Source organism: Pteropus medius, unplaced genomic scaffold (genome assembly GCF_902729225.1).
Source record: "Pteropus medius unplaced genomic scaffold, Ma_sr-lr_union100, whole genome shotgun sequence".
NCBI classification, from domain to species: domain Eukaryota; kingdom Metazoa; phylum Chordata; class Mammalia; order Chiroptera; family Pteropodidae; genus Pteropus; species Pteropus medius.
The window spans coordinates 14,156,381-14,176,760 of NW_024349797.1; positions in this window are offsets into that span (position 1 = coordinate 14,156,381).

Genomic DNA, 20,380 nt, shown 5'->3' on the forward strand with positions numbered 1-20,380 from the left:
GAGTGCTCATTATGAACAGTGAGGGTGGGGTGCCTAATTAAATAGGCATTTATTACACTCAGAGAAAAAGGAAGCAGGAAATTAACCTTTAGGGATATGAGAATCATCTTGGATTCATGGCTGGAGAAACATTCTGGGCCAGAAAATAAGATTTGGCTTTTCTTGTCTAATCTGTTTCAATTCTGCCTTCTGGAATTGTAACAGTCTAGTTACATAAACTCCCAAGTAGTTAAAACATTCATGCTAGGAACGAGGACTATTGATCATCAAACATACAGGAGAGAATGTTTTGGGGATGAGAGTTAAAAAACAAAAAAGATAACTGTTGTTTTCATATGATAAGAGTGACGTACACACAGCACTTTCAAAAATGAGGAAAGACGGATGTAATAAAGAAGATAAAGGAGAAAATCTATACATAATGAAACTTAAATGTTGGGCAGAAAGCAGCAGAGCTGGGAGGACACTTAGGAACCATGCCACCCAACTGCCTTGTTTTTTACACAAGGAAATAGGCACAGAGGAATTGTTCCTTGTCCGAGCTCTCAGGGCTGATTGGTGCACAGCTAGGAGAATCCAGGTCTCCTTATGGATAAGTTGGGCTCTTGGTCCAGGCTCCACACAGCCATAGAACCCTCCCACGACAGCTCCCTCTTCATGCTGAGTTGCCTCTTCCTCCAGGTGGCAAACCCTAGTATTTTCTTAACAATCCCAGAAGTGTCCAACAGCAGAAGTGTCTTAAGCAGCAGCTCTGGGCTTTGAACTTAGGGCTGTGCAGCTCCAAAGTTGGAGACCTTCAACAACAGAAGAAACTACTCTTCTGTACGGAAGAATTTCAATTAATAAACATAGAAGGAATTCAGGAAATAGAAAATTACCATTAGAAGGTCAAAGTAACAATTGCTGCGGGAGAGATCCACTGATGGATGCTAAAACTGAGATATAGAAGTTTAAGCAGAATTGAGATATTTGTAGTCTCCAAGGAACTCCACCAAAAGAGAAAAATAGTAACTTTCCAATGTAAAATTCTGACAGACGCGACATTAATCAAGTGAGCTGACATCACCAGTAGTACCTACCGATGTCACGTGACACCTGAAATGATGCATTGAGAAAGGTGCAGCATCCTTGTGGCATCCTTCCCAGTAACACATAACTCCAGTCTGATCGTGAGAAAACAACAGACAGACACAGAGTGAGAGACGTACTACAAAATAGCTGACAAATACTCTTTAAAAGTCTCAAGCTCGTGAAAGACTAGAAGACTGATGAACTATTAGAGATTGGAGGAGACGAAGGAGACATGACAGCTAAATGCAACGTGGGATCCTGGAGTGGATCTTGGCACATACAAAGAACATTAGTGGGAAAACTGGGGTGAGATCCAATAACTTTCAGAGTCTAGTTAAGAGTCTTGTACTGAGGTTAAGTTCTTAGTTTTAACGATTGCTCTGTGGTTATATAAGATGTTAACATAAGGGGAAATTGGGTAAAAGGTAAATGGGAACGTCGTACTATTTTTACAACTCAACTCAGTCTAAAATTACCTCGAAGTAAAAAATTAAAAAGAAAAAAGCCAAGACTTTCTCCAGATTGCACACAGCCAGTCACACCTTGATGGGCTGTGGCTTAAGCACACACCTATGATTCCAATTCATTTCTCACATCCTAAGCAGGGCTTGGCCATTGATCTAAAGCAGTAGCTCTGAGAGTGAGGTCCCCAGGCTGGCAGCAGGAGCAGCAGCACCTGGGCACTTGTTGGAAATGCAAATTCTCAGGCTCCAAACCCAACTTTAGGAATCAGAACCTCTAAGGGCAGCACCTAGCAATCTATATTTTAACAAGTCCTCCCTGAGATTTTTTTCCCAATAAAGAACACTGCCTTGACCATGAGCTGTAAAGGACAGGGAAGAAGCTCTCCCCTGGGGCCCAGCCTGTGTCACCATCTGGCTACACTGCTGTTGCCAGATCTCAATGCTTCGCAGAACCGAATCTCTTTTCTGCAGCTCAGAGCCTTTTCTGATGATCTTGAATTGCCCAGACGCCAAAATAACTACTCGAAACTATGCACACCCTACTGTGTTAGAGGAAGGTAATGATTAGCATCCTGGATTTGTGCAGAAGGTGGTGCTTTTCTGTTTGTAAGAGACTTTTTTAAAAAACAAAAACATCACCGCATGATTATCGGGTAGAAGATTTCTGTGTCATCCTAGGGCATTGGCTGATTGGATTTTATTTTGCCTTCCTAGCAGCTGGCCTTGGAATTTAAGTAATTCTAGAATTGCCTGCCGGAGAGCACTATGCAACCAGTGTTCCTCAAAACCATGAGAATCACCTCAAGAGATTTTTTTTTTTTAGTGCAGTTTTTCAGGCCTTTTCAGAGAACTTCTCAATAAGAATCTAACCTGTCTATCTACTATCTATCTGTCTGTCTGTCTATCTATCTATCTATCTATCTATCTATCTATCTATCTATCATCCATCTATCATCTACCTATCTTTGTCTCCTATTGCTTCTGTTTTTCTAGAGCCCCCTGACTAATACCCCTTCCCACTTCACTTTCTCATCCTCTCCCGGATTATTTTGGAGAACTACCTATTCTTCTCACCTTTTATGAGGAATTGTAATAGTTTCTTTTCTTCATGTCCTTCCCTTTTGAATTATATCCCTTCTATGAGAAAAGGGCCTATTACTGAATCTAACAAACAATCTCTAATTAGATTCACAAAAGAGAAGAATTCTTCAAAACCATTGCTGATAAGGAGGCTATATTATATTGAAGTCCAAGAGCTTTCTCAAATATGGAGTTATTAAGGGTGGGAATATCCAGTTGCACCCATCAATTTGTTTTTGATCCAAAACATTGCCTATTTCTTATTTTACTTTTTTCTCAGATTAGTGATGGGGGCTGGAGGATTGAACCATAACACGGTTTGAAACCACTCATGTGAAGCAGGCGGTCACCTGGATGAATGTTTGAAGTATCCATTCTCTGCACTGAAAATATGGAGATAATTGTTCCTCAGCTACAGAAAGTGTCTCACACAGAAGATCTCAAAAAAAACCTTTTTAAAATGTTCCACCATTCCATTTCAATTTCAAAGCCTTACAAAAGAGGTCTCTTAATTAGAACCTTTGATTGTTCCATGAATAGAGGATATGATGGACAGGCCAGGGGGAGCGGGTGCCGCTCACCTGAACAGTCATAATTAAGTTACCAATAAGTTTCATAGTCTAAGTCGTAGTGACACCTCATTGCAGGGCAGATTCCATGGTCCCTTTTAGTCCAGCCAGCTGATAGCCTTTCAGCCACTGAGCAATCTTTGGCTGCCACTGCAAGGTAGATGTAGAGACTGATTTGAAGATGTTACAGCCTCTCCAGCCCTGGACACTCTATTTTATCTCTTCTTAACCCCTGTGATCCCTCCTCCCGTTCCCATAATTCCCTGGTCCTTTCATCTCCTTACTTCCAAAGCCCGTTCCCAGTGCCTCCTGTGACCTGACCCACGCCAATCTAATTATTTAGAATTCTTAGGATCTTTTCACTAGATGACGGTGACCACCGAAAACTCAGATGAAAGAGAGTTAATCACCCCCGCCAAACCTTGCGACCAAGAAGAAATGAAAGCCAGTCTTAGACCAGATTCCACCCGACATATGTATTAAACGACCTTTCAGTAGCATGCAGGTTTCAAACCAGTTCGTACAGCCTGTTCCACGAGCTCACAGAAGTCCCAGCTCCTGCCTACATTCTCTGACCGCGCTCTGTGTGAAACGGTCAGCGGGGCAGGTGCACCAATTGTCAGCACCAGGCAACCCGAGTCTCTAGGGTCTGTGTTAGGTATGAGCCCATTAAGGGACTTGGCTGAGGGGCTGGGCTCTGTCATTACCCTGTTCTGTTCTGCACATTCAGTCTCTTCGATCGGCTCCCTCTGTGATGACAGCAAACACTGAGTTTTTGCTGGGTGCCAGGCACTCTTCCAAGTGGCTTGTATACATTATCTTATGCAGTCCCCACAATAACCATATGGTGTAGGAACAATTATGATCCCTGTTTTACAACAAAAGAACTGGAGTTCAGAGAAGTGTCTAGTCCAAGGTTACAGAAGTTAAAGGGGACCAAGTTAGAAGAATGAAGAGGTGGATCCGGCTGACGCCAAAGCTTTAAACACTTAACTGTGTGCCACCTGGAACCACTGCACCATCTTCAAGTCACTCCCAGTAAGACAAACAAATAAAGCAAAACAGAAACGAAAAACAGTTCGATTTACCACGTCGTGTCTCCCCTTCCCTTCAGAGGTTTGCGCTTGTCATTTCTTCTTCTTCTCCCCTCCCCTTACGACAATCAGGCCTTGCCTCCAGCACGCCACTATGGTCACCAACACCGCCAGATGCGGTGCCCAACACCCAGCGTGCTGTAGGAGCCAGGGACTGGGAAGGAAGCCTGAGGGATTAGGAGACAGCGCCTGGGAATTATGCGATGGGACATCGACCCGAAGAGTTGTGTCTACTGTGTGGCCAGCAGCAGGTCCAGGGCCAGAGGCAGGAAATGACTGTTGTTGAAAATGGATAAATATCTCCAAGGCTGAGGGAGGGCAGTGCAGCCGTGATGGGGGGCGCTGCGGCTGTGTATGGGAACCCAACCCCTGCATATTGTAAAGAGACGGGTTCAGCGTTCTGTAGCTGTTTCCACAATAAATCTGTATCTCCTGTCAAATAAAAGGAAGGAAAAAAGGAAGGAAGGGAGAGAAAGGGAAGGGAAGGGAAGGGAAAAGAAGGGAAGGGAGGAAGGAAAGAAGAGAAGGAAGGAAGGAAGGAAACAAATATAAATCGCCCAGGAGTCTTTATACCAATACAGTCATAAACTATAATTTTTAATATGTTTTATGGATCAGAGGGCTCACAAAAATCACGCCACAGCCCTGCTCTAAGAGAAGGCCAGTGAAATTCCACTTTTAGTTATTTCTGAATTAAATGCAGGTCTCTGAAGAAATGGATCCAGGGACATTAAATTGGGGTGAATGTTTATCATCCAGTGTTCCGAATAAGAGGGCAGGAAGTGGTTAAAGGCAGAGTCCACAGAGTCCAGTATTGTTAAAGGCTGGACTTGACCTTGAGAGCACTTGTTCCATTAGCTCCACTGGGATGAATCCTCATTCCATAGTCATTGGATTAGCGGTAAATGGCAGAAATAAGTGAACAACTAGGCTAACAGCTTAAATTAGTTTAAAATCAGAAGTGAAATTAAATGCACAGAGCCCCAGTCTCTGGAGGAAGAGGCAAGATTATTTTTAACGAAATACAGCCAGGCATGTCCCACCGTTGGGGGGCTCACTGCTTAGGGAGAAAGATGCAGAAGTAAACAAATAATCACAAACTAATATCACATTAAAGGGAAAACAGGAGGACAGAAGAGAAAAAACTATGCCTCAGAGAGTCAGGGATGACTTCACGAAGAGGTTATATTTAAAGTGGGTTTTGAAGGATGTGTAGGAGTTCACCAGATGAAGCCTCAGTGTGAGAAGGTGAGTGAGCACAGGCGTCGGAGTCAAGCAGACCGAGGCTCCAATCTCAGCTCCATTATTTACCAACCATTATTGACCAGAGACAAGTTACTTAGCCTCTCTGTGACTCAATTCACCTACCAATAAAATACCATGAAATAATAACACACATGCAGTGTTTAAGGGCTGCCTGGCACCCAGTAGGCCTTTTACAAATAGGAGCCACAAGAGGAGAGGGTGGAGTAGAAGCTGAGGGTATGTACAAAGGCGTGTTGGAAGGAGGGGTCACACAAAGGTTGGGGAGAGGGTGTGCCGAAAGGTTGCTGGAGTCCAGAGAACCTGGGTTTTAATTTTTTCCAGTCCTTGACGTACCAGCTGTGTGAGCCTGAGCTAGTCATGGAGCATCTCTGCAACTGTAAAATGGGGATAATGACAGCCCAGCCTCATCAGGCCGCTGTGACGACGCAACGAGTTCATGCAAGTGAAAGCCCCACAGAGCGAGCCGACAGTAAATGCAGCTGTTATTTCTCTTGTCATCATTACCATCATTTTTTTTTTTTTTTTTTTTTTTTTTTTGGTCATCATTGCAAAGAGGAAGTGAGGTAATGGAGCTAAAAACCAACAGATCGTATCTGGCCCTCCACCTACCTTAAAGTATTTGTCGATAGGGTTTTCTCTTTATTGGATCCTCTCAAGAGAACGTGAGCTCCAGTGAGGGCAGGCTCATGGTCTCACTCACTGCTGTGAGCCCAGTATCCAGCCTGACACATTGTATGTGCTCCACGAACATATGCTGGATGGATGGACGGAAGGACTGACGGACAGATGGACAGACGGATGGTAGATGGATTAGGAAAAGCACAAGGCTCATTGCAGAGAGAAGTCCAAACAGCTGTGACTGTGGCTCAACTCCAGCTGCTGTTAAAGCTCCAGAAAGATTTCCAGCAATGGCCCTTGGAGAATGGAGCTGAGTGGAGGCAGGTGGATACCCTTGCAGGTGTGCGGGAGAAGTAGGCACAGATAGAGCACACCCCAGTTCCCAAACAGAAGAGCAGGGTCAGTTGGGCCTTTAAGGGGACCCTTGCCAGCCCCGCAGCCACTGGCCCTTGGGAACCTGGAACCCCACTCAAACAGTACTGCTGGGAGCCTGGCCTTGCCCCTGCCCCCAGGGCGATGGCAGGGGAAGTAGAGGCGAGGGATGTGGCTTCTCCACCTGCTCAAACTCTGACCATCCTTTGTCACCCTTTTCTGAGTGTTAAGATAACCACGTCCAAGTCCCGGTTCTGCCCTTCATTGCTGTGTCACTTACGCCACTTATAGGATGGTCTGTGCCTCAATTTCCTCATTTGTAAAATGGAGGTGAGAATTGACCTTCTAAGTCGTTATAACATTAGACATAAATAACGCGCCCCAGCACCGAGGAGGCACTTGACAGAGGTAGTGGCTATTATTATTACTGCTGTACTTGTTAATAATAAAAAGGCACTTTATAAATATTATAATTATTACTACGGCCCAAAGGAATCTCTTTCCAGCTGAACAGCATAAAGACAACTTTCCCTTGTCTCAGCTGCAAAATTCCCCTCTAGAAGAAAAGCCATTTGAGGCAAGGCCTGTGAGAGTCACCTGTGTCATTCTGCTTTTTTCCGGCTGACACCTGCATGGTGGTCTCTCTCTCGCTCTCTCTCTGTCTCTCTCTGTCTCTCTCTCTCTCCCCACCCCCCGCCTCTCCCCTCTCCCTCCCTCTCCCCTTCCTTCTCTTCCTCAGTGATCCACTTCCTGGGGTCTTCCCAGCAACCAACCTGCCACTACCACCAGCCAAGCCACCCCTTCTTCCCTCTGCTCCCTCCTCCTCCCCTCAGTCCTCTGTGGGACTTTGCACAGAGCCTCAGTTTCCTTACTTACTCAGTTTCCTTACCACCCACCTCACAGGACTGTGGGAGGATTCAGGGAGATGAAGCAGAGAAATCACTCAGCCTAGTGCCCAGTGCATAGCCAGGGCTCAGTAAAATGGTAGCCATACAATTATTTTCTTATTTCTATATTTGCACCTCAGTTCCTCCAATGCATTGCGAGTTTTTGAGTCGAGGGTGAGCCCCGGAGTCCTCCCTAGATGATTCCCACATGCATCACAGAGTCAGAGAGAGGGAGAGAGAAAAGGAGAAGGAATGGGGGAGGTGGGGTACAGCGAGCTGTCTGCTCCCAGAAATGCTTCAAAGGAAACACCCTGCCCAGGAGGGCATGTGTTTAAAAGAAAACATGGCTCACACTCCCTTTTCCTTCCTGTGAGATGGAGTCGCCAGAGGGACATGCTTCTCCTACAGGTGGGACCAGCAGGTAAGTTCAGGTGCATGGGGTGCAGAGACCACTGATTGGCCTGTCTCGCAGATGTTGATGACAGAAGGTGCTGTCCTAAACACCGCCATGCATTATGACATCTCACCCACACCATGGCCACATCGGGAGAGAAGTATAATCCCCCGCACATCACAGGTGAGGAAACAGGCCCAGAGAGGTAATTAACTTGTCGAAGGCCGTGCCCCAGGCCCCCACGTCTAACTGTTCTTTAACTTCTTTCTGTCACACAGAATAAAACTTGCATTATAAAGAGTGGGCAAGGGGAAGGGCCTCAGACTTTTCGAGGCCTGAATGGAGGGCGCCCGGGTCTGTAGACAGATAGCCTTCCTTAGGCCCCAAGCCTTGATTTAGGATGGATGCATCTCACAGATGGACGGAAAGACACAACTCCACATCCAAGTAGTCAAGGCTAACCAGCGTGAGGCCTCACCGACCGATCCATTTGCTAAGAAATTGACATATACTGAGTCCTACTATGTGCCAGGTGCTACGCTAGACCCTTCCATATATTTTATTTCATTTAATACTCAAAGCAATCCTAAAGGGAGTATTTTTATTCCCACTTTACAAACGAAAATCTGAGACAGAGATTTAAGGAAGATGTCAAAGGTGACAGAGTCATTAGAGGCTGTTCATGCGACCATATCCTCAACTTCCAAGTCCCCGTGGAGGCTCAAGGGATGGCCCTCACTGCTATTTGAGTCCGTGTGCCATAGCTCCAGGTGACTGTAGCATCATCTGCAGACTTGGATATGTAAAGGAGGAAGTCCGTCGGGGGTTGTATCAGTTTGATTTGGATATAAGAATGCTGCATAACAAACAACCTCCGAAGTTCAATGGCATACAACAGTGAGTGCTGATTTTGCTCATGGGTCTGCAGCTGGGGATTGGCTGATGTGGGCTGGGCTCACTGGAGGTGGCTCTGCTCCAGGTGTCTCTCATCCTCCTCACGGTGCCCCAGAATATTCTTCTCACGGTGATGGCAGAGACACTAGAAGGCAGGTAGACGTGCAAGAGATTAAACATAACATTACTTCATCTCATTCCATTGACCAAGGAAAGTCACGTGGCCAACCCAAAGTCAAGGACAGGGAAATATGTACCACCTATGGAAGTTAAAGGAGCTGCAAAGTCACTTGGCAAAAAGACATGGAATCAGAGGGTCATTCTCTTTCTGGCCTTGTGCCTGGCAGTGTTTGGTGACATAAATGAAGCAGCAGGAAAATCTCAAATTCTTTACCAAAGAAAACAGAATTCCCACCTGCCTCTCATCAGGAGGGACTGGTGTCGCTTTGATGAAACACCCTCAATAGGCTGAGAAACAATATTAGCTATAGTTTTGCTTCACCTTATTGCCTCTGCTAATATTAATGATACTAAAATTTACACTTGTCTAGGTCTTGAGAGATTCCAAGGGACTTGTTATCTTCCCGATCCTCACATCAACCTCGGGAAGTCTGCAGAGGCGGGACAGAGCCTATGATAATCTATAAATAACAACTTAACAATAGCACTTTCCCGGCTCCTGTTATGTTCCAGGCACTGATTACACACATGGGTCTCTGGGATCAGAATCTGCTCTGTAATCTCAGGGGTTCCGCCTCTCAGCTGTGCAGTCTTGGGCGACTTACTTAACCTCTCTGGGTTAGCTTCCTAAAGCGACCGGAACAAATTACCGCAAACTGGGTGGCTTGAAACAACAGAAATTTATTCTCTCACAGTTCTGGAGGCTAGAGGCCCTCTTTTTATTAGGACACCAGTCATACTGGAGCAAGGGCCCACCCTACTCCCACCTTACTCGGCCCACAGTCTGAGGTTCTGGGAGGGACATGAACTGGGGAGAGGGAGCACTATCCAACCCGGGAACTCTCTAAGCCTCGTATTTTCTTTTTCATCTATAAAGTGGTGCTGTTAATAGCTTCTATATTTGGGGTCGTGATAAGGATTGGGTAAGACATGGCTGGAAAGCTCTTAGCACAGAGCCTGGCATATTGAAAGTGTTCATCAAATACAGCAGGTCCTCAAATAATGTCATCTCATTCAATGTCATTTCATTATACTTTGATGGAAAAAAAGAAAAATGATTGCAGCCAGGGCCACTGTCTGCGTGGAGTCTGTGTATCCCCCGATGTCTGCGTGTGTTTTCTCTGGGGGCTCCGGATCCCTCTCACATCCCAGAGCCGTGCACGTGAGGGGACCTGGCTTGTGTGTGCATCACCGCGTGAGTGTGGGTGTGGGTGTCCTGTCCAGGGCGGGTTCCCGCCTCGCACCCTGAGCTGCTGGGACTGGCTCTGGCCACTCATGACCCTGAACTAAAATAAGTAGGTTGGAAAATCATTATCTTACGTGCTTATAGTCATCTTTCTTAAATGTTTGTGTAGCTCACATGTATTTCACCGTTTACTATTAGAAGTGTTTGGGTTTTTATTTAGAAGATCATCGATGTTTTCGTAACCAGAAATATGTCATCGGAACTTAACTCTGATTTATGTCGATTAGCTTAAGTTGGTTTTGTTACGTGTCATTTTGCTTAAATTCTCAGTTTCCAAGAACCTCTTGACAATGTGAAGTGAGGACTTATTTTAGAATTTCATTCTCTCTGTCACCATCATTGTCACCACATTACAGTTGAGGAAACAAGGTCCAGAGAGACAAAAGTGGTTGTCAATCCAAAAATGCAGAGCCAGAGTCTCTAATTCCTGAGCCAGTGTGCTGTGCATACAGCCGGTGCTCAATAAATGCTCCAGGCCAACAACTTGAAATCCAGTGGGCATAGACCCAGCCATGGAGCCCAGTGGTCACTTGGCTGAAGGAGAAGGAGCCTGGGGGTCCTGAAACCCAAGCCCTCCGACTGTCAAAGTTCCCCCCACCCCCCAGCCCTGCTCCCTGTCCTCAGCTGTCTGAAACCAGCTCTTAGGCCCACGGCTCAGTGCCTGGCGGCAGGGCTGACATACCTGGGTAATGATGTTTACTATTAATATTGCAAATTGGATTCCATAAATTAGTCAATGTCTGCTGGCGGCTGCTTGGTTGGAATCTTTCCGGCAGCTGGCTTTTCAGCTGTTCAAATGCCACAGGGACTTGTTGCTTACTGCATTTCCCCGAGGAGTTTGCTCTGTCAAGAAAGCTTTTCTGAGACAGAGAAAGCCAAGTTTTGACGTTTAGTGAACGTTCTTGTTAACAAATTGCACCTAATCTTAAACCTCCATGAGGGCTTCCCCAGGAGCAAAGCTGATTTCTCCTGGGAGTAGGGGGAAACCTGCAGGAATGACTGGGTGTGCGCTGGGTGCCCGTGGATATGGGTGGCTGTGCAGCCATCGCGTGGGCAAGTTCAGGCAGCCCATGATGGAGGTGGAGCCCAGCTCAGACTGGGCTGCCTGGCTCCTGTCCCAGGACCCATCCACGATCTCAGTTTCATTTCCCGGAAAGTCGCTTGTATTTCGCTCATACGCAAGCCACTAAACCAGGCACAGGTCCCAGGACAGACACAAAACAGATATGGTTCCTACTCTAGAATCTTCCAAGCCCAGAAAGGGGATGAGAGATGCGCAACCGCTCTAATGAAGTCCGTGGATGAAAACATCTTATTAAGAAAGGAGGCAGGAGCATAACCTTCAGGGGAAACAGGGAAAGCTTTATTGATAGGTGGCATTTGCGTGGGTCTCGATGGTCGAGTTCAACAGCTAGTGGCAGAGATAGAAGTACAAGTAAAGGCAGGGAGGTGGGAATCCCAGGGCCCGTACAAGAAACGAGATCTAGTGCAATTTGTCTGAAAAGCAGGACATTATGGGAGAAGCAATTAGAAAAATGACACATAACAATGATCCCCTCAGAGGAGTCCTTCCGTATAAATATACCAGCACTGGAACATGCCTGCAAGCTCATCAGAGTCCTGATTTTGTAGCGTGATGGACGATCCAGAAGGCATGATAATTGCCCAGCACGGGTCCTGCCAAGGCTGTGGCTAGACCACGCCTGCACCCACAGCGGGCAGCACCTAGCAGCCCCGCCCAGAATGGGCTTTCCACTCATGCCATTCCATTCCATCCTCACAGCACCTGGCGGGTAAGGGTTATGAGCCCACGGCACAGACGGGAAAAGTGAGGCCCATGCTTTCGAGGTGAAGAACAGACTTAGGATCTCCTAGAATAAAGTGCTGAACAGTGGTGAATAAAGGGAGGTGGATTTTCCCAATTATCCTGCAGTCATTTTAGAGCAGGGGTTCCCAACTCCGGGCAGGCCGCGGGATGGACACTGCTCTGGCCTGTTAGGAACCGGGCCGCACGGCAGGAGGTGAGTGGCAGGTGAGTGAGCGAAGCTCCATCTGTATCTGCAGCCGCTCCCCAGCGCCAGCATCACCGCCTCGGCTCCACCTCAGATCATCAAGCATTAGATTCTCATAGAAGGACCGTCCCTGGTGCCAGAAAGGTTAGGGACCGCTGTTTTAGAGTTTTCTTTAATGATTCAGTGCATGTTATCACTGGGGCACTGGGGATTATGAGGTGACTCCAGGCTATGAGAGGAACTGGCACATGAGCCTATGATTAGAGCAGGCTGGTACCTGTCATTACTGGGGGAATGGGAAAGAGGGACTCCCAAAGCTGTCTCAGGAGGTCAAGATTCACCTGACCTGAATCTGGAAGAATCTTATCACATGCAGGGAGATGAAGAGAACCAGAAACTCCAGGTAGAAGGAACAGCCTGTGCAAAGGCACAGAGGAACGAAATACCAACTAACTACCACGTATGTTCCCTGAGAACAGAGGCTTTGTCTATCCATTAATATGTGTAGTGCCTGGCCCATAATCGTTGTTCAATGAATATTGAATGAATAACAACTGGTTTATTAAAATTCAGAGAGAGTTCAAACAGGAAATGAGTTTATTTTTCTCCAAACTGTGCTTTTGCCCGTGGCTTGAGAAATCATTCTTCCCAACCCTGGATGATATTTTATGCAGATTCCAGCATTTTGGATAATTTCTAGTATTAAGAATAGTCACATTTTGAAAGACTCATCCTGATTAAAAGGTCTCGTCCAGTCCAAAGCACTCCCATCTGCCCAGTTCAGACCCAGTTCACACGTGGCTCGTGACCACAGTGGGAAAGGGGCGGAGCCTTTCCTTTCTCTCTTCCCCCTCCCCCTCCCTCTCTGCGGCTTCTGACACCCCCAGGATCAGGGAACAGGGAAAAGAGATTTTGTAGCTTCTCCTCAGATGCTACAAAAGTCTTTTATTGAACCTGCATTCTTCAAGGGAGTGTGTTGCATTTTATATTTTTTATCGAGATATAATTGACATGCAATATAATATTGGTTTCAGGTGTACCACATAATGATTCTATATCTGTATGTGTTGTGACATGATCACCACAATAAGTCTAGTTAATATCCATCACCATACATAGTCACAAATATATATTTTGTGTGTGATGAGAACTTTTAAAATCTACTCTCTTAGCAACTTGCACATATACAATACAGTACCGTTAACTTCAGTCATCACGCTGTACGTCACCTCCCAGGACTTATTTATTTTACAACTGGAAGTTTGTGCCTTTGGATCCTCCTCACTGATTTCACCCCCACCTCCACCCGCACCCCCGCCCCACCTCTGGCCACTACCAATCTGTTCTCTGTATAAGTTCAGGGGGGTTTTCGTTTGTTTTTAAGATTCCACATATAAGTGAGATCGTACAGTATTTGTCTGACTTATTTCTTTTAGCATAATGCCCTCAAGCTTCATCCATGTAATCACAAATGGCAAGATTTCCTTCTTTTTTAGAGCTGAATAAGATTCCATTGTGTACGTATACCACATTTTCTTAATCCATTTACTCATCGATGGACATTTAGGTTGCTATCATACCTTGGCTGTTGTAAATAATGTTACAATGAACAGGGCATGCAGATATCTTTTCAAATTAGTGTTTTCATTTCCCTCAGATGAATGACATGGAATTGCTGGATCCTATGATAGTTCTCTTTTTAATTTCTTGAGGAACCTTCATACCGTTTTCAATCGTAGCTGCACCGATTTACAATCCCACCAACACTGCACAAAGGTTCCCTATTCTCCATATCCTCGCCAGCTCTAGCCATTTCTGGTCTTTTCGATGCTAGCCATTCTATCAGGTGTGGGGTGATATGGCATTGTGCTTTTGATTTGCATTTCCCTAATGATTAGCAATGTTGAGTACCTTTTCATGCACTATTATGCCTTCTTTGGAAAAAAATGTCTATTCAGATCCTCTGCTCATTTTTAATTGGATTATTTTGTTTTGTTTTGCTATTGAGTTGTATGAATTCTTTATATATTTTGGATATTAACCTTTTATCAGATAGATAGTTTGCAAATATTTTCTCCCATTCCATAGCTTGCCTTCTAATTTCATCGATGGTTTGCTTTGCTGGGCAGAGGCTTTTTATCTTGATGCTCCTTCACTAGTTTATTTTTCTTTTGTTGCCTTGCTTTTGGAGTCAAGTCCAAAAAATCATTGCCAAGACTAATGTCAAGGAGCTACAACCTATGGTTTCTTCTAGAAGATTTAGTTTTCAGGTCTTACGTTCAAGTCTTTAATCCATTTTGAGTTAATTTTGTGAATGTTATAAGATAGTGGTCCAATTTCATTCTTTTTCATGTGGCGGTCCAGTTTTCCCAACATCATTTATTGAGGAGACTATCCATTCCCCCATTGTATATTCTTGGCTCCTTTGTTGTAAATTAATTAACCGTATATGTGTGGGTTTATTTCTGGGCTCTCTATTCTGTTCCATTGATTCTTTGTCTGTTTTTATGCTAATACTATGTTGTTTTGAATGTCATAGCTTTGTAATATATTTTGAAATCAGGAAGCGTGATGCCTCCAGTTTTGTTCTTTTTCTCAGAATTGCTTTGGCTTTTTGGGATCTCTCATGGTTCCAGAGTGTGTGCATTTTATTGTATTTATTTTATTTTATTTTTTAGAGTGTGTGCATTTTAGAAGGGCCATTTTTCATTGTGCTGGACTGTTCAATGCATCACAAGATGCCCAGTGTCCCTGCCCACTAAATGCCAGGGCATCTCCTCTCCAATATCTGTGACAACAGAAAACACACCCCCTTGCACTTACAAATGGCCCCCAACAGAGTAATATTATCTGATTTTGAGAACTGAGTCTTAGCTGGGCTGTTTGCCATGTGTTCTTGGCTGACACCCACTGCTCAAAATGCCAGCTCTTTCATGAAGCACACTGGGGGTCTGTTGAGGCTTGTGGGGACCTCCACACTGCCCTGTGCCCTGACATCAGCTTCACATTCTCCAGCTGACCTCTCATGACCCCTCCCCACAGCTCCTGCTCTAGAGGGTCTGCCACAAACTCTCTCCCTGCAGGGTTCCCTCATCCTAGCTCACCGCCTCTTGGTCCAGATCCATCGAAGGCTCCAGCCAGTGACTTTTCGTCACATCCATCCTTTCTGTGATGAGCGCACGGGCTCCCCGTGGCTGCCCTCTCTTTCCAATTACCACTGTGAGCTGCTCCAGTCATGCCCCCATGCTGATCCCCCAACTCCAGGCATATATGTCAACTTCCCTCCAGAATTACTCGTTTGCAGGCTGTTACCTGGTGCCCACATGTCTGCAGCTTAACAAACGTGCAGCCAAGAAATGAGACCCTAGTCCTCCTTTCTCCCAGTAACTCCCTGTCTCTAGGGGCGATTCTGCCTGGGTTTTGCTCTTTCGACTTGGGAGAGAGAAGAAAAAACCCAAAGCACCTTCCACTTCTGTGTATGCCCTCCTCTCTCCAATGTCTGGTCCTCCATCACAGGTGCCATCATGGCACCTGATGGAGGTTGACAGCAGCGAGCCCTGGAGGGGTGTATTTAGCACCTTTCTCAGCAGCTGGAAGAACTCATTGTCTGCTGTTCTCAGTGTGAGGGTTTCTCCTAACTTCTGCAACACTGCGAATGTCTTCTTTGCCTTCTTTAAAAAGGGAAGGGGGGAGGACAGACTATAAAAGTGTAGTTCTCTGGACATAGAGCAGAAGAAGTAAACGAGTCAACTGGAATCCTGGAATATGTATAGTAAATATTTATTATGTGCTAAGGTCTGCACTGTGGGGTTCTATGCATTATCCCACTTAAAATCTACAGAGAAGGAAAGAGAGGCTCAGAGAGGTCAAGTAAGTTGTCCAAGGTCACACAGCTGCTACTGCTCTTAAAATGTCTCAGAGGGAAGAATGAGGAGATGTGACCAAGGCGGGGATCAGTTATGAGGGCCAGGGAGAAAATGTCCCAGGTGGAATGTTCTGGGAGAGTAAAAGCTTTTTCTCTACCCTCTGAGGTTTATTGATTGGGGCAAATGCCATATTAACAGGAGAAAAAGCGTTTATTCAGGTGCATATGGAGCCGACAAACGACATAGATAGTTCAATCGTGGTTCCAGTCAGAGGCTTACATACCTCTGTATGTAAATACAGAGATAAAAGGAAAGAGGGAGAAAAGGCTTCTGAGGGAAGAACAAATAGGTGTTTTCAGAAAAGACAAATGGATTTTCAGAACAAATAGGAGATGAGAAAGTCTGTGATGATGTCTGTGATGAGGAGTAGGCTTTCTGTCTTCTTCAGGGCCATAAAACTCCCCAGAGATGGAATTCATGGTATGTTAACTCTTGGTCTCTCGCCTAGAAATAGACTCGCTCGGAAGACGGAATTCATGGCAGCTTCATTTCACAGAAGCTGCTGCCTTTAGTCACATAAGGGAAGGTCCGAGAAGGCTTCCTTCTGTATCTGTTGAATCTCAAGTGTTTTTCATCTTAAAATAATCCTCATACCAACTCTAGGGTTCCAAGTCGGTCCCCAAAGTCTTTAAGCTGAGACCTGAAGGTTAAGCAGAAGGAAGCCGGGTAGAAGTGTCCCCACGCAGAGGTCACGGGGCTCCCCAAGGGCCTGCTGAGGCGCTGGGGCACTCCGGGTAGGGAGTTGCCCCCAAGTTGCAGGATGCGAACTTTAGGGTACACCCCAGTTGGAAAGCATTCTGGATTTTCTTGAGACAAAGAGGCGATGGAAATAAAGTTTGGGAGCCAGAGTGTCTGAGACCTGACAGACCCTCAGCTGTAAAATCTCCAGCAGGCCTCTGAACATCTCCCATTTCTCATCTGCAAAATGAGGGTAACGCACTAAACTCAAAGCTTTGTCGTGGGTCATCTGATCCCATCTAAGAAGGTGGGTAGTGGGCACTCGGTAGGTGGAATCAAAGTCTTTAGATTTAGTTCATCGTTGAGGATCAGGTCCCCGAGGCGAGGGATGGGGGACAGAAATAAGTAACGGTTGCGGGTAGGAAGCGGGGACCAGGGATCCAGGGACAATGGAGTGGTCTGGTTCCCGCACCGAGAGGGGCTCGCGCAGTGTCCGTGAAGGGTGGACCAGCCCGGTGAGCCTGGACAGAGGGAAGAAAGGTGGCCTCGGTGACACCGGAATGAAGATTCCAGAAGCAATGCCTGAGAGGGCAGGGTTTGAAACTGACAGCGGCCAAACACCAGGCTTCTCGGCCAAAGGGCTCGAGGGCCACGGTGAGAAAGAGGGTGGGCCAACCCCAGAAAAGGGATGAGAAGAGTCAGGGAGAGCACCCAGGACCCTGCAGGAACCCAGGAGCCAGGACCTGCTCCACGAGGGACTTCTAATCAGGCCACTGTGCAGTATTTGGTCATGTGGCTCCCTCTGCCTGTGAATGTCTGAACTGCATGCACCCTTCAATCACCCAGAAAACTGGCTGCCATTCATTCCTACTTCGTCGCCAAGCATAGGAGACACACAGACAGTAAGGAGTAGCCTGGGCGCTAAAGCTGGGGGTTATTTTTGGTTACAGATGATCAAACTTCGAGTCATTTTACCCAAATGCTTCATTAAAAAAATTATTTAACAAACATATGTCGTGCACGCTACATGCCAGCTACTGTTGTAAGTATTTAACAAATGTCACTTCATTTGTTATTTCAAGGAGTTCTGTGAGTAGCGTCTATTAGTGCACCAGCTTACAGATGGAAAAACTGATGTCTGGGGTCATACGTGCATATGCTGTGTGAATGGCAAGCTGGGGGTCAAACCCAGGCAGCCTGGCTACGGAGTCTGTGCTCTTAACCATCAGACTACACTGCCCCAACTTTTTTTTTTTAATGTAACAGCTTTCATGACACATAATTCGCAACCATACAATTTACCCATTTAAAGTGTGTAATTCAATGTTTTCTAGTCTACGGGTATGCCCACGTTCTGAAAGTTTGCTTTATGCCGCTTCACTTTTATAAAAGACGTACATTAGTGCCTGTTTTTGCTAACCAAAAGAACTCGGAAGAAGATTCTCATTTTTATGTAAAAAAGGGTGAAAAGTGAAAATAGCATCATGTGTCCTAAGGTAATTGCTTCTTCACTTTACACCATTTTGGCTTACGAAAGTTTTCATAGGACTGTTCTACTTTCATATAGGAGGGGAAACCTGTATTCACAGATTCGTACAGCCATCACCACAGTAAATTTTAGAACATTTTCATTCATGTTATATGTATCAGTTCTTTGTTCCTTTTATGTCTGAATAATATTCCATTTTATAGATAGACTACATTGTGTTTATTCATTCATCAGTCAATGGACATTTAGATTATTTATACGTTTTTGGATATGATGAATAACACTGAACATCCACATACAAGTTATGTGTGGACAAACGTTTTCATTTCTCCCGGGTGTATACCTAGAAATAGAATTTCTGGGTCAAAAGGGTAACTCTGTTCAACCTTTTGGGGAAATGCCAGATCGTTCCTTCATTACTTAAAAAAAAAGAGGCACAAAGTGGGAGATAACATGCCCACGTTTGAATAGCTAGTGCATTAGGCAGAATAATGATCCCCCTGCCATACAAAGATGTCTATGTTCTAATCTCTGAAACTTGTGAGTATGTTAGGTTGCATGGTAATGGGGACCTAAGGTTGCAGATGGAAATCTGGATGCTAATAATTGACCTTAAGGTAGGGAGGTTATCCTGGGTTGTCTCGGTGGGCCTAATATAATTGTCAGGGTCCTTAAAAGTGGAAGAGGGAGGCAGAAGAGGCTCAGAGAAAGAGATGTGATATTGGAAGCAAAGTCAAAAAGATGCAATGTTGCTGGCTTTGAGGATGGAAGAAAGAAGGCATCTACAAGCCAAAGAATACAGGTGGCCTCTAGAAACTAGAAAAGATAGGGAAATGGGCTCTCTCTAGAGCCTCCAGAAAGGAATACTCTTAATTTGTGGTACTTTCTAATAGTATCAATAGGAAACCAATACAGCTATTATTAAGTGATGGAGTCCAGATTCAGACCCAGTGGTTTCGATGCCATAATCTGCAACTTTCTTTACTGCCGGGTTATATTGCTTTGACTCTAACCCCTGAGCTTCCATGGGAGTTACATGTCTATTTTTGACTTCCTGGCCACATGGGGTGTCTCTAGTCTCCGTCCCCTACGGCTCCCACCTCAGGACCTTTGCCCTGGTGCTCCCCCTGCTTGAAAAACTGTCCCCCACCCTCCCGCCCCCAGATATCTGAATAGCCCTCGCATTCCCTTAGGTTTTTGCTCAGATATCAGCCTATGTAAAGTCAAAACCACCTCAACACCACCATGGCTGCATGATCCCTATCCTTCTCTGTTTAATCTTCTCCATGGCATTCTATATATTTTACTTATTTACTTGTTTATTGTAAAATCTATTAGGGAAAGGATTTTTGTCTGCTTGTTCACTGCAGTATCCTCAGACCCTGCCAATGGTAAGTGCTCAGAAATTATTTAATGAATGAATCATGAGATAGGATAACAAGGTCTGAACTAGGCAGCAATGGAAAGAGAGGTGGGATGTTGAAACATGGAGGAGTTAAAGTGATGAGATTTGACCACTGAGCTGGTTGGGGATGGGAGAGAGAAGAGGGGAAGATTCTGGCTTACGAATCTGCATAGTATCATTAGACAGGATAGAACACATGTGAGGGTGAACAGGTCTCGGGGAAATGCTAAGTTCAGTTTTAGATGCTTGTAGGATGTCCCTGCCTGTGTGTATAGATATATAGATACATACACAGAGATAAGAGAATATACACACATACTCAAACACAAGCATATGTATAAATATATATATAGCTATACATATTTATAAACATATGTAGACATTATTGCAAAAGTCAATATTGTGTTTAAATTCTTGGATATACTCAACAAAGCCTAGGCAAATTGCAAAAAAAAAGTATTGTTTCCACATGTAACCAAGACAAAAGTAATCAATGTGACTCTTCATAGCCTCCCATCCTCTTCCCAGCTCCACTTCTGCTAAGACAGAAGGATATTCCATGACTGGGTCAGCGTCTGTGCCCCTTTTGTCAGGGAAATCCAAGAAACTGGCAAAATGTAGCTAAGAAAACAAAGTCTATTCACATAATGAAAGCTAAGAGAAAGCAGGGAGGGGATTAGAGACTTCTGGGGCACTTGGCACTTGGGGAGGTTGGAAGCTGCAAGAGAGAGGGTT